This window comes from Phaenicophaeus curvirostris, chromosome W, assembly GCF_032191515.1.
Source record: "Phaenicophaeus curvirostris isolate KB17595 chromosome W, BPBGC_Pcur_1.0, whole genome shotgun sequence".
Taxonomy (NCBI): Eukaryota; Metazoa; Chordata; class Aves; order Cuculiformes; family Cuculidae; genus Phaenicophaeus; species Phaenicophaeus curvirostris.
This window is the reverse complement of record NC_091430.1, coordinates 105,201-119,841: the sequence shown is the minus strand read 5'-3', so window position 1 is coordinate 119,841 and position 14,641 is coordinate 105,201.

Sequence of the window (14,641 nt, the reverse complement as noted above, 5' to 3'; positions counted from 1 at the left end):
TTTTGGGGTCCCTTTCCCCATTTTTGGTCTCTTTCTCCCCATTTTTGTGGCCTCTATCCCCATTTTTGGCTCTCTGACACCACTTTAGGGGTCCCTGTGTCCACTTAGGGGTCTCTGTCCCCATTTTTAGGTCCCTGTCCCCATCTTTGGTCTCTTTCTCCCCATTTTGGGGTCCCTGTCCCCATTTTTGGTCTCTTGCTCCCCATTTTTGTGGCCTCTATCCCCATTTTTTAGTCTATGACACCACTTTAGGGGTCCCTGTGTCCACTTAGGGGTCTCTGTCCCGATTTTTAGGTCCCTGTCCCCATCTTTGGTCTCTTTCTCCCCATTTTGGGGTCCCTGTCCCCATTTTTGGTCTCTTCCTCCCCATTTTTGTGGTCTCTATCCCCATTTTTTGCTCTCTGACACCACTTTAGGGGTCCCTGTGTCCATTTAGGGGTCTCTGTCCCCATTTTTAGGTCCCTGTCCCCATTTTTGGTCTCTTCCTCCCCGTTTTTGTGGCCTCTATCCCCATTTTTGGCTCTCTGACATCCAGTCTAAGCCTCCCCCGGTGCAACCCAAGGCCATTTCTTCTCGTCCTCTCACTGTTGCCTGGGAGGAGAGGCCAACTCCTACCTCACCACAACCTCTTTTAAGGTCGTTGTAGAGGGCAATGAGGATTTCGAAGAGCTCGCTTCCCTCAGCCCCCTTCTGAGTGGTGGCAAGGGTTCTCATGAGAACTCATGAGGTTCTCCCAGCCCCTCTCCTCCAGCCTGTCCAGGTCCCTCTGGATGCCACCCCAGCCTTGTGGTGTGACAACCACACCACTCAGCTTGGCGTCGTCTGCAGATTTGCCGCGATTAAATGCCTTCTCCGTAGCTGGAAGGGTGTGAGAGCTGCTTCTTGAGGAGATGAAGCTATCACAATCCATTTTGCGGCTCAACAAAGTCGCTTGCCATCCTGGGTTTGGATAGTCTTATGTGTTTGCATAGGCCTGGCAAGAGCAGAAGGAAAGATGAGCTCTGCAAAGCAACCGCGTCCCTCAGTTTTGATTTTACACATGAGAGGTTCCTATTCGAGCGTGCGAGAATCTATGAATGTTGGCATTTTGTTTAGGGGAAAAAAAAAAATACAGTCATTTTCCTCTCTTTCTTTCCCTCCTCCCACCCCGCTTCCAACTCCGTCGCGTACAAATTATTGGAGTAGCAGGAGGACTCGGTAATTTTCAAAATACATAAATCAAGGGCCGCGTTTCAAATCGATCGGTGACCGAAGATGCAGTCAAAACAAATTGGAGGCTGGATTCGGGGTTGGTTTGGTCTTAAATTGCCCTGTTTTCACGGAAATGGGATGACAGAATCACAGAATCACAGAATAACCAGGTTGGAAGAGACCCACCGGGTCATCGAGTCCAACCGCCTGCCCACGGAATCGTAGAATCATCACATCGCAGAATGGGTTTCGTTGGAAAGGACCTTAAAGCCCACCCAGATCCACCCCCGGCCACGGGTAGGGACGCCTCCCGCTGGATCAGCGGCTCCGAGCCCCGTCCAACCTGGCCTTGAACCCCTCCAGGGATGGGGCAGCCACCACTTCTCTGGTCAACCAGTTCCAGGGCCTCCCCACCCTCATTATAAAGAATTTCTCTTCAATATTTAGTCTAAATCTTCCCCCTTGCAATCTAAAGCCGTTGATGCACAGATTTCCATCCCCGAATCCATCTACAGTGGCGTTTTCCTTGAATAGCATTCCAGGAAATCTTAAATCCGTTGTTTCCCATCATTTATTGGCGTAGAAGAGCGAGGAGACTTGGCTGAACGCGGCGTTAGAGGCAATATTCCTCCTGCGATGTTGCTCTTGACCTTTGAAGACGACACCGTACAAGTTCACTAGTTCTTCGGTTTATGAAATTGCCTTCTTGAAGCTCCGGAGAAGCAACTTGGTGGCTCCATCCGAACAGATTTATGCGCGCAGCTCTGCGCGGATCCTTTCTGATAACCATAACCCTCCGTTAGACGGTTTCGGTTGTTGTTTAAAGGAAATAAATGCCTCCAGTAGTTACAGGGCCAGACAGAGAGCGACGTGTCTAGCTAGTAAGATTTATTTGCAGGTCAACTGCTCGACGGTTGCACCACTTTACCTTTCAGAAAGTGAAGCGGTGATTTATCGTGGGCTGGTTTTGTACGCGTCGAGTATTTTTGAGACCGGAGCAGCAGCAAAGGGCACTTTATATATTTACATTAGGAAAAGTGACTTCCAAAGGAAAAGTCAGCAAAAGATTTAATTAACCTTTTCACTATAAATCTAACTCCATCGATTGTCTTCTACTTCGTCCTCCTTTTCCTTTCTTTCGTGTTCTTTCTCGTAGACCAATTTTGTTGCTTGTTTTTAGATTTTACATGCGTCAACTGCTTTTCTAGCTCTAGCCTGTCTCAGTCTCTGAAACCACCTTATTTTCTCATCTGTGGGTCTTCCATAGTGATTTTGGCTACTTTATTACCTCCTCTAGCCCTGCTAAATATTTAATTGAAAAAAATCATTATAGGCTCAAGAAAACAGGGTCGGCCGAGGAGTTTCGTTACCTCCCAGGGCTGAAACTTCGAAATATTAGTTTGACCTCAGGGCTTCACAATTCACCTCGAAAGAATATTATTTCACGGATTCGTGGAGTCGTAGAACGTCCGGAGGCGGAAGGGACCCACGAGGATTATTGAGCCCAGCCCCACGCGGAGACGCGGCTCTTGGGGTCGTGGTTTAGCAGGCGTGGGGGCGTTGGGCTGATTTGATTGGATGAGCTTAGAGGTCTTCTCCGACTTTATCGATTCTACGATTTCATGATCTCTTCCATCATTGTTCAATGCTCTTCCGGCTACCGAGCTGTATCCAAATTAAGCGCTTATTGAGATCTGAAGAATATTTTGATTGCTTTCTATTTTAACGCTTCTCTCCTTCCAAACGAGGCCGGAAATAGAAGCTGGGAGAACTGGGTGATCATCAACGAGCACAGCGACGTCTGTGTTTGCATCACCTTGATGTTGCAGCATCAACTCTAGAGAGCTGGTGGGAAGGGGCTGTTGTCCACCACGCTAGATGCATTTCGGAGTTTTTGCTTCGAGGAGTTGCGTTCGAATCCTAGGGATCCAAAGCTCTTCCAGCCCGGCTTCAGGTTTAGCTTCAGCTGGAAGGGACCCAGTTTACGTGCTCCACCACGTGGACTGAGCAGAACAGGTCAGAGATACAAGGAGCTCCGAAAAGCTCTATTGAGACCCAAGCCAAAATGCTCGTGTGGGTGTTTTCCATCTGTCCCTGGTGTGCTGTGATCTGGAGAGCAATCCCAGTGCTCTAAGATCGCAACCGACTTCTGCGTCTCCTCAGCTTTGCACGAGACGAAGAAGGTTCTGATATAATATCGTGTCTCTTAGGGTTTCGGTTGTTAAAATCGGTGTCTCAAATGGCAGCAAAACCAAGAAAAACAACGTTTTTGAGATGGTTACATCCCACTTCAGTGCTGTTTGAATAGAATAAATTGTTGGTGCAGCTTATTTTTTATTACTCTCAATGTTGATAAGTGTAGGATCTGGGGGAGTGTGGCTGGAGAGCTGCTCAGCGGAAAAAAGACCCGGAGGTGTTGGTCAACGGCAGCTGAACGTGACCCGAGGTCACCAGCAGCATCCTGGATGGGGTCGGCCGTGCAGGGACCAGCAGGAGGAGGGAAAGGATCATCCCCGTGGCCTCGGCACCTCAAATCCTGGCCTCGGTTTTGGGCCTCTCAGTAGAACGAGACGGAGGGGCTGGAGCGTGGCTGGAGAAGGGAAATGGAGCTGAGGAAAGACCTGGAGCACAAGTCTTAGAAGGAGAAGCTGTGAGGAGCAGCTGAGGGAACTGGGTTTTTTCAGTCTGGAGAAGAGGAGGCTGAGGGGAGACCCCATCGCTCTCTGCAGCTCCCCGAGAGGCTGTAGCAAGGTGGGTGTTGGTCTCTTCTCCCACGTACGAAGCGATAGGACGAGAGGGAACGACCTCAAGTTGCGGCAGCGGAGGTTTAGATTGGAAATCAGGGAAAAATCCATCACAGATTCTTGTCTTTTTTATTGCAGTCGAAGTTTACAAAGTAGGACAACTCAAAAAAAAAATGACCATGTCCCTCCCCAGCTGGGCAGGGAAAGTGGAATTGGATGAGCTTTAAGGTCCTTCCCAGCACAAACCGTTGTGAGATTGTATGGAAAGTAACGTCAGGAAGGTCTAAAAAGCTTCAAGGGCTTAAAGATCGTCATCAAAATTGGAGAAGGTGTCATTTTTGCAGGAATGGGTTATGCAACTAGGGGACTTTTCTTCTTCCAACAATACTCAAATTTTACGGTTCCTCTAGAACAGTAGAGTTTGGATACCTCTTGGGTACATCTTGAGTAGCCTGATCTAGTGGGATGTCCCTGCCCGTGGCAGAAGGAGTGGAACTAGATGATATTTAAGGTCCCTTCCAACCTAAACTGCTCGATGATTCGATGATTCTAAGGTTTGTCTTGAAACAGCGCGTCGAGCATGTTTTTTCTAGAAATAAAACAGATTGGAACGTCTCGAAGGTTTGAAGGAGAGAGAGAAACCTTCACCTCCGAGGGACAAACAGGGTGTGTTCGGTGGCACTAAAACCAGCAATTTAAATAAAAAAACCACGACCGATTCCTTTCTTAACTTAAATCTTCCATTCTACGCCGTCAAAGCTAATTTCTTCCTTCTGCCTCCAACCTTCCACTAATTTCACTCTAGCTAATGAGACAATTCTAGGCGCTCATCGACACGATCCAACAAGCACGGCGTCAGCTCCTTCGTGGCGCGGCCGCGCGGCCCTTTTCAGCCGCTTGGAGTTGGACGGTTTCCATCTCGGGGCTTGCCAAGAGCAGTTCTGGAGTCTTTGATATTTTGTCTGACATGAGTCAAGGCCGGTAAAGCAAGATTCCTTGGCAGCGGTTCTGCAAACTCGTCCGTTTGGTCAGGAGAAAGGGGTGAGCCAGCTAAAAAAAGAAAAAAAAATATATATTTCCTCTATAAAATAACGGCGGAAGTCTTCATCTTGGATAAATATGAATTCATCTAGAACGAAATCTCCTGGAGATGCAGGCAGCGTCTCCGTTTCAAGTGCTAATGACCAAAAAAAAATGTCGTATTCGTTCCCTTGAGCTCCGATTTGGAAAATAGAAAGTGAATATTGATTAGAGAAATCAAAAACGTCTCTGTTTTTTAAAATTCAAGCCACGTCGGCCGGCCTCGCTTCGTGAATGGAGACTGTGCAAGAGTGGCTGCTCCTTCTGTTTCTCTGTTTCTGCCTCTTATTCCAAACGTCTTGTTTGATACGGATTTCTACTCATGTTCTTAATCAGAATGAGCCACAGAGCCTCAACCTTTTTCACAGAATCAGAGAATCGTCTCGTTGGAAAAGACCTTGGAGATTATTGAGGCCAAATGGTAGCTGGACACCACCAAACTGGGTCTCAGAGTGGGTTTTCTGCCTGGCTTTTAGATGCCTCCAGGGATGGGGACTCAATAATAAGCTGAGAGAGTTGGGGTTGTTCAGCCTGGAGAAGACTCTGGGCAGACCTTGGAGGAGCTTCCAGTGCTGAAAGGGGCTCCAGGAAAGCTGGGGAGGGGCTCTGGATCAGGGAGCGCAGGGATAGGATGGTTTTAAGCTGAGAGAGGGGAGGTTGAGATGAGATCTTACAGAGAAATGTTTTCCTGCGAGGGTGGGGTGGCCGTGGCTCAGGTTGCCCAGGGATGTTGTGGTTGCCCCATCCCTGGAGGGGTTCAAGGCCAGGTTGGATGGGGCTTGGAGCCCCTGATCCAGTGGGAGGTGTTCCAGATGGAAAGAGGGTGTTGGTCCAAGCCCTGCTTCTCTGAGGAGAACTGGCCAGAGGAGGGGAATGGAGCTGGGGAAGGGTCTGGAGCTCTTGGGGCTGTTTTGGCTGGAGAAGAGGAGCCTGAGGGGGGACCTCGTGACTCTCTGCAGCTCTTGGAAAAGCAGCTGTAGTGAGGTGGGTGTTGGCCCCTTCTCCCAGGTGACAAATGGTAGAAGAGGACACGGCCTCAAGCTGCACCAGGGTAAGTTTAGATTGGATATTAGGACAGATGTCTTCACCAAAAGGGTGGTGAAGCACTGTTGGAGGCCGCCCGGGGCGGTGGTGGAGTCACCATCTCTGGAGGGTTTCAGAGAGCATGTAGATATCTACATATGCACTTCAGGACATGACTTAGTAGGCACAGTGGGTTTGGACTGGTGGTTGGGCTGGATGATCTTGGAGATATTCACCAAGCTTAGTGATTCCATGATAGGTTTGTGAGTACCGAGATCATAGAATCATAGAATCACCAGGTTGGACGAGCCCCATCGCATCATCTTGCTTGCTCTTAGTAGCGTCGCTTGCCAAATTCACCACCACCACCACCGTAACCATCGTTTCCACTTCGTTCTTCGCTCAAACGAGGTGCCTGCCGGGCCGCTTAACTTTCCAGGTGTGGCGTGATGCCTGTGAAGTTTGATATTCAATTAAACCACAGCGATAAATTATTCCGAGGACAGATGAATCTCGTTGAGTGGCGTTTTACTCCCAGATTTGACTGCTGAATAATAACCTGGTTAGTAAGAAACGCGCTCGTCACTCAGCGGGCTGCGGGATATTTCAGCATCTCTTAATTAAGAAGGGAGAGAATTTCCTCCTAGCAAAATCAGCTTTATGTAATACTCATTCACTAGGTTGTATAACGTTTAATTTATTCAACATATCCTTAACGCAATGGTATTTGGGCTTATTTTGACACTCGTTGACTTAGCAAACCGTGTATTTTCACTGTACTTAATTAAGAGAACCGATGGCCGTTAAAGAACTATATATTTACTCAGTCGGTCTTATGGAAAAGGCAAAAAAATACCCCTCAGGGAGTTAATGTTGTGGCTGTAGCCCTGGAATAAAGAAATGTTCCTTTTTTTAAAACCGAAGGCTACTTGGAAATTGCGTTGTCCCAAAGCGACGTGCTCTTCGTTTGCTGCTAGAGGTCCTAAAGCTACTTTTTGCAGAAATTCCGAGTGCGAAGGTTTCCAAAAAGGGTTTATGGGTGATTTGCTGGATCTTCAGAAGACGGGAACCACCGAATCGTGGAATGGTTTGGGTGTGAAGGGACCTCAAAGCCCATCCAGTTGCACCCCCTGCCATGAGACACCTCCCCCTGGATCAGGTTTCTCAAATTCCCATCCAACCTGGTCTTGAACCCCTCCAGGGCTGGGGCAGCCACCACCGCTCTGGGCAACCTCTTCCAGGACCTCCCTGTCCGCATCGTGAAGAATTTCTTCCTGAAGTCTAATCTAAATCTTCGCTCTTCCAGCTTAAACCCATCGTCCTTCTCCTCTCCCTGCACCCTCTGCTCACCAGCCAGGAGAAAAGTTAAGGTCCTGCCTTAATCAAACCTCTTCTAGCGATCTTGTTGTGATTATTAATTTTTTTATAGTATTGTTGAACGGTTTCACCCTTTGAAACTAAAACCTAGCAGAGATTTTATCACTAAAAACATCTGAAATTAAGCATGTATGGCCGGATTTAATTCTTCTTCCAGTCAATCAACAAGCCCTGTTCTTCAGATTCTCCTGGAGAACTTCTACTCCATCCTTCCCTCAGTGTTAATTGCAAGGAGAAGAAATGAAGTTGTGGCTGTTCAGCTAGTAGGAGGTGTTGTCTTTTCAATCCAATTGCATTCCACAATTAAAAATCCGCCGCATATTAATATATTTTTATTATTGAGTTTATTAACACTTCATAAAACTGTGCAACGTGCACTACTAGTAGCTGCTTTATAATTGCAATATATTTTAAGTTTTCAGCTCAAAGTGGTTTTTTTTAAATGGTAATTAGTATAAAGGGTGATGGGAATATTTTAATTAAAAACGGTGAGCGATCAGATCGGATATCAGGAAAAATATCTTAACTGGAAGAGCGATGAAGGAGCAGCAGAGGTTGCCCAGGGCAGTGGTGGCATCTCCATCCCTGGAAGGGTTCAAAAACCATTGGGATACGGTTCATCAGACACGGTAGAGTTGGGTTGATGGTTGGACTGGATGCGCTTAGAGCTCTTTTCCAACCTTAACGAGTCTATATTTCTTCTATAATTTGGAAAGAGGATTTAGTACTAAGGCAGACAGTGGTTTTGTCTCGATGATGTCTTAAATCCATGTGGCTCTTGCTTTTAAATCATTGTCCGGCTATTCGAAGGGCTCAGCAGTGAAATATTTAACTCCCGACTGGTCATTCCTTCTGACCTACATCGCGTCCTCCTCGAAGATAGAAGCACTGACTCATGATAGTTCCTGGCAGTGACGAAGCTGCTTTATTACTTATCATCTTTCTTCCGTGCTGAGTGTCCATGACTGGGTTCTAGGAGACCTGTGAATGAATCGGACTGGTGAGTTACGCGCCCTGAGATACCTTAAATGGTGGGTGGGTGGGGGATCCACCATAGTGGTTGAAGAAATAGGTCTGAAATTCCAGAAAATAATCTCCTGGGGCTTAAGATTGCAGACATCTGCTTTTGTAGATCCGTGAAAGGACTGTTTGAGGATGCTCAAGCCTTGTGAGGTGCCTACCAGGGACCTGGCTGAGATGAGAAGTAGCCGTTGTATCAGAAAGCGGTTGCGGAGCTGAGGCTCCTCCTGCGACCGCGTGGGCTTCGCCTTGAAATCCCTAGGAGAGCCTCAGGTGCTGCTGTAAAACCTTGTAGTGGGACCAGAAGGGTGAGGGAGGAGATTCTACCCACCTACTGCGTTCAGTTGTGGGCCCCTCCCCACAAGAAGGATGTTGAGGCTCTGGAGCGAGTCCAGAGAAGAGCAACGAAGCCCTAAGATCATCCAGTCCAACCTTAGTGGCTGCTAAACCCTGTACTGAAGTGCCTCCTCTACACATTTTACTCATTCTGGTTGTTCAAAAAATCTGATATGGGCTTTAAAGTCCCTTAAAGTCCAACCAATTCTACGATTCTGTGAAATTCGGGGCAGGGGACACGTGCTCCAGAGACACTTTCTTCACTTCGGTAATTGCGCGTCACTTAAAATAGAGTATTTTGCAGAAAAAATACAGTATAAGTAGAATAAAATCATGGAACGGGTTGTTGGATGGACCTTAAAGATGAATAAATTATTTTTTTATTATTACAACGATAGATTTTGTGTTTCTAAAAAAGTCTTGTCTGAAATTTGCTTACAGAAGCGCGATTTGGGGGAGATATTTCTACTTAATTGAAGAGAAACTGCCGTTCTTAATAGATGTTTCTTCCTGATCCTTATCATTAAACGAATTAAAACACGAGGCGCGATATTTGCTGGCTTTGAAGGGAGCACCCTTCGGCCAGCAAGGGCAAACCAGGAGTTGGAAATCATTCTAGACGGTCAAATCGGGGGAAATAAATTCATTTTCCTCTTTATACTTTTTTTCTGAGGTGGCTGCGTCCGTATTTAGCACAAAATAGAAATTATTTCGCGGCGTGCAGGACTCTGCGAGCGGGTTCGCGATGAGAAGCCAGTTGGGGACCACACACTCTTCCATTACGCCGCTGCCGGTTGGAGGATTTTGATGGATATTTATTAATATAAAAGGTTTTCTATTTTTCCCGTGTTTGTCGGGAGAGAAATCAAAGCCCCTCCAGTCCGCCTTTCATTTTTTTTCCCTAATTAATTGGCCTAATTGGTAGAAATGGGCCATTTGGGAGTGAAAACTCCATCAGTAACTACCTGAAATTACTAAGCCCTGTTTATCTACGCGAGCGGTTGTAATTTAAATTAAAATGTTCGGTCCAGAGCTTCATTCTCACCACGTCAAGTGATTTTAATTCTTTTCGTCACGTTATCCTCTGATTTTTGTTTCATGTCTTCCACTTTCCTTTCTACATGAGAAGCCAGAGACCATCCATCTTCACCTGCTTTTATTTTCCACGCAGCGCTCGAGGAATACGGGGAACCGAGTCTCCAAGCGACGTGCTGGGCTTTGAGAAAGCCGGGGTGGAAGGTGTAAATTAAAGGAAAAATAAAAATTAGACCATTTCGATTTGTTAATTAAAGATGGAGCTCCTCAAGCGCTTGTGTTCTCCCAAGTAACTGGTGACAGGAGAAGCGGAAATGGCCTCGAGATGCACCACGAGAGGTTCAGACTGGAAACTAGGGAATATTTTTCTTACTGAAAAAGGGGTAAAAGCTTTGGAAGAGGCTGCGCAGGGGTGGCTGCCCCATCCCTGGAGGGCTTCAAGGCCAGGTTGGATGGGGCTTGGAGCCCCTGAGCCAGTGGGAGGTGGGTAGAACTGGATGGGCTTGGAGGTCCCTTCCAACCCACCCCATTCCATGATTCGTATGATTTAAAAGCAGGTGTTACCGACGGCAGAGGTTGTAGAACGTCTTCGCCTCCCACCGCAACTGCCTTCATAAGCTTGAAATTGAATTTTTCGCAGCCCTCAGATCATCTCCGTGGCCTCCTCTGGACCCGTTCCAGCAGCTCCCCGTCTTTCTTCTGTTGGGGATTCCAGAAATGGACACGGGACTCCAGGTGGAGCCCCACAGGAGTGGAGTAGAGAGGCAAAATCCCCTCCCTGGCCCTGCTGGCCGCGCTGCCTTGGATGCAGCCCAGGAGATTGAATCATAGAATCACCAGGTTGGAAGAGACCCACCAGATCATCGAGTCCAACCGTTCCCATCAAACACTAAACCATGTTCTTCAGCGCCTCGTCCACCCGTCCCTTAAACCCCTCCAGGGAAGGGGACTCAACCCCCTCCCTGGGCAGCCTCGGGCAGGGCCCAACGACCCTTTCCGTGAATTTTTGATCTTGATTTTTGATCTTCCCAGAACCTCAGATAGGGAAACTCATCCGACATATGTCTATAAGCATAAGTCTGAGTTCCTAGCTTAGGGATGTAAATACTTTTGGTGTGTAGCCTCCTCGTTTTCATCCTCCCAGAAACCCTGACGCAATCCGAGAAGTCGTTCAGTCGCAAGGGGTGGCCACGAGCCTTGGCAGAAGGCCCCAAAGCCACTGCCCCATCTGCACGGCATTATCTGCATGAGTAGGTTTTCTTCATCAAAACCAACAGGACCGTATGGCAATATTCAGAGCTGAAATTATTTCGAACGGGTTCCCGTGTCGTTACAAGGCGGCGCCTCCGATCTCGGGGATTTCAATTTGGAAACTCATTGGAGTGGATAAAATAACGTCGGACTGCTCCTTCTGTCTTCCCTCGGAGCTGGAAAACTTAGAAAAAAAAACTTTATTCTCTGGAAACTTCGCAGGATGGGAAGAGGACATCTGGGTGGTTCAGATTTCTTTGCTCCGTGTTTAAAATTGAGTCGAAGTTACTATTTCTGCACGACATTTGAGTGAGAGCGACTGAAGGTTCTTCTCTGGGTTTTCATGGAATCTTGGAATGGGTTTGGGTTGGAGGGGACCTCCACGCCCATCCAGTCCCACCCCATGAGCAGGGACACCTCCCGCTGGATCAGGAGCTCCAAGCCCCATCCAACCACGCCTTGAAGCCCTCCTGGGATGGGGCGTCCTCACTCATAGAATCATAGAATCATCGAATAACCAGGTTGGAAGAGACCCAACCAGGTTGGAAGAGATCATCGAGTCCAACCATAATGGGAGCCAACCTCCTCTTCCTTTCCCTTGGGCTGTAAGTTTGCATTATGGGATGTCATTTTGGGGTAACCGTAAAGAGAAGAGGGAACTCTTGCGAGGTCTTGGTGGCTGTGGGGCCGTGGGTTGTTGCTCTGCGCAGCGGGACGTGAAACGAAGCACGGTGATGGCATCCAACCTGTGGGAAGTGCTTGAGGAGCCTCTTGGTGGGAGGACCTACACCTACCATCCATGGGTTCCACACAGGCTGAGGGATGATGTGATCGAGAGAAGCTCCGTGGAGAACTTGGGGTGATGGGGATGAGAAGCTCCTGATCCAGTGGGAGGTGATGGAACTGGATGGCCTTTGAGGTCCTTCCAACCCAACCATTCCATGATTCTCCAACAAAGAGCTTCATGATACCCTGAAACAAAATGTCCTGATAAGCTCAACCGGTAGTTTTCACCTTCCCGACGCGACTTATTGAGATTGATTGAAGCTCCGCGCTCGTCCTACCCAAACCGCTGCGTAATTAACGCTTCATTATGCTAACGCATGCAAATTCGGTCGTACGCCTTTGATGGGGAGGGGAGAGAACGAAAAGGATTAAAGAGCTCGCTCTAAAGTACAAATTAATTGATTGCATTGCTAAATGGCCTGCAAGGAAGGAGGGAGGCGGTTAAGAAATGAACAAAGATGAACACAAAACCAAAAAAAAAACCTTTCTAAACGTTTTGTCTTGCTGAGAAGTGGCTTTATTCCGAGCGCTGGCGCCTGCGTGAGGAGCTCGTTTGTGCTGTGGGCTCTTAGGACAGGAATCGTGAAGCGGGTTGGGTTGGAAGGGGCCTCAAAGCCCACCTGGAGCACCTCCCGCTGGATCTGGAGCTCCAAGCTCCATCCAACCTGGCCTTGAAGCCCTCCAGGGATGGGGCAACCACAGCTTCTCTGGGCAACCTGGGTCAGGGGCTCCCAACCCTCAGGAGAACATTTCTCCCTAACATCTCATCTCAACCTTCTAGCAGCTCTTTTATTCGTCTTCAGTCCTTGTCCCCCGAATAGTTTTATTTTCTTGCTCTCTACTTCGTGTTTTACGCTTCAACCGCAAGGAATCTGGCCTGAGAAGATCGGGTTTCTCGTAAGGGTCGGTAGGTCAATCTGGCTCTTGTGTTTTCATAGAATCATTAAGGCTGGAGATGATCTACGATCATCACATCCAACCCCGTTGTCCTGCTTCGCTGGAGCCAAAGGGAAGGAAGCCCCAGGAGCACACGGCTGGGGCTGGAGGAAATGAGGATCGTGCATCCCTCCCACTTCACCACGTCCGGAGATCGGCTTGGATCAACCCCAGAGCCGTTGTCCGAATCGCTTGGTTACTCCACGTACCCACGCTGGGAAGGAAATCAAACCAATCCAATCAATTAACGTGGATTTTAGAGGCACCAGTCACCTAGAGGGCAGCAGAAAGGGACATCCGTGCGCGCGTGTGTGAACGCTCTCACCTCTCTCATCCCATCAGGGTTCGTTGAGCACGTGCAGCCTCGTTAAATCGGAGCACTGAGGGTGTAAGGCGATGTGACAAACCCATCTGTTGCGTAGGGGCTCTTCGCTCTTCGTTAAGGAGAATTACACACGGAATTCAGCTGGTTTTCTTCTATCGTGGATTAATTTGCTTTTTTTTTTATATACGGGACGATGGGCTTGCACTAGAGGGGTGGCTTGACGGTGGGACACGCATCATGATGGATCCGCTCCTCGGTTTCAGACTTATTCCTAATAAATTTTTCACGGAAAGGGTCATCGGTCCCTGTCCGAGGCTGCCCAGGGAGGTGGTTGATTCATATTCCTTGGAGGGGTTTAAGGGCCGGGTGGACGAGGTGCTGAGGGACGTGGTTTAATGTTTGATGGGAACGGTTGGACTCGATGATCTGATGGGTCTTTTCCAGCGCGGTGATTCTATGATTCTAATTGTGGAATCATAGAAACATTGTGGTGGAAGAGATAATGAAGATCATCAAGTCCAACCCCGTATCGTAAGCAGGAACATCGTCAACTCAACCAGGTTCCTCAGAGAAACATCCAGCCTGACCTCAAACCACCCTCAGCCTCAAAACTTTCTTCTTAATGTTTAGTTTAACCTCTCGCCTTTTCGTTGAAGTCTTTCCACCCCTTGCCCCGTTGCTGAGGGCTCCAGAGCTGCTAAAACCTTTTTTTCTAGCGGTTGCTCCTCGCTTATCCCCAGAAAAAGGTCTTTGTAGCTGAAGTTTTGAGCCCTCTGGATATAAATAGTTGGGAACTGGGGTGTGGTGGCACTACCCTTCGTGATAAATAGCCTCAACCCCTTATTTTTTTATCAAATTAAAGGTTTAAATTAAAAATGAGACAGCCACTCACTACACATCCCTAATGAGTCATTAAATATGGAGGAGTCGTGATGGAGTTGGTGTTGTAAACGCTTTAAGTAAAGTCCAAAACCTTTTAAAACTTCAGCGGTTCAGGACATGGCGATAAAATCCTGCGTCAAACTCTTTGTTCGCTTTCATTCTCAGTGGAAGAACTGTTGGGATGAGTCTAGAAGAGGGCGAGAAGATGATCCAAGGGCTGGAGAACCTCTGCTGCGAGGACAGGCTGAGAGAGTTGGAGTTGTTCAGTGTGGAGAAAAGAAGGCTCCAAGGAGAACTTCGAGGAGCTTCCAGTCCCGGAAAGGGCTACAAGAAACCTGGGGAGGGACTTTCAAAGGGTCTGGAGGGCCAGGATGAAGGGGAATGGCTTTAAATTGGAAGGGGGAAGACTTAGATTGGAAATTAGGAAGAAATTCTTCGTGATGAGGGTGATGAGACCTTGGCCTCAGTTGTCTACCCCATCCCTGGAGGGTTCAAGGCCAGGTTGGATGGAGCTTGGAGCCTCCGATCCAGTGGGAGGGGTGGAACTGGATGGACTTTGAGGTCTCTTCCAAGCCAAACCATTCTATAACTCTACGATTCCTCTAAAAATTGAGCGATGCTTCCACGTCCCACGCGCTCGCGTGCCGCGTTTTCC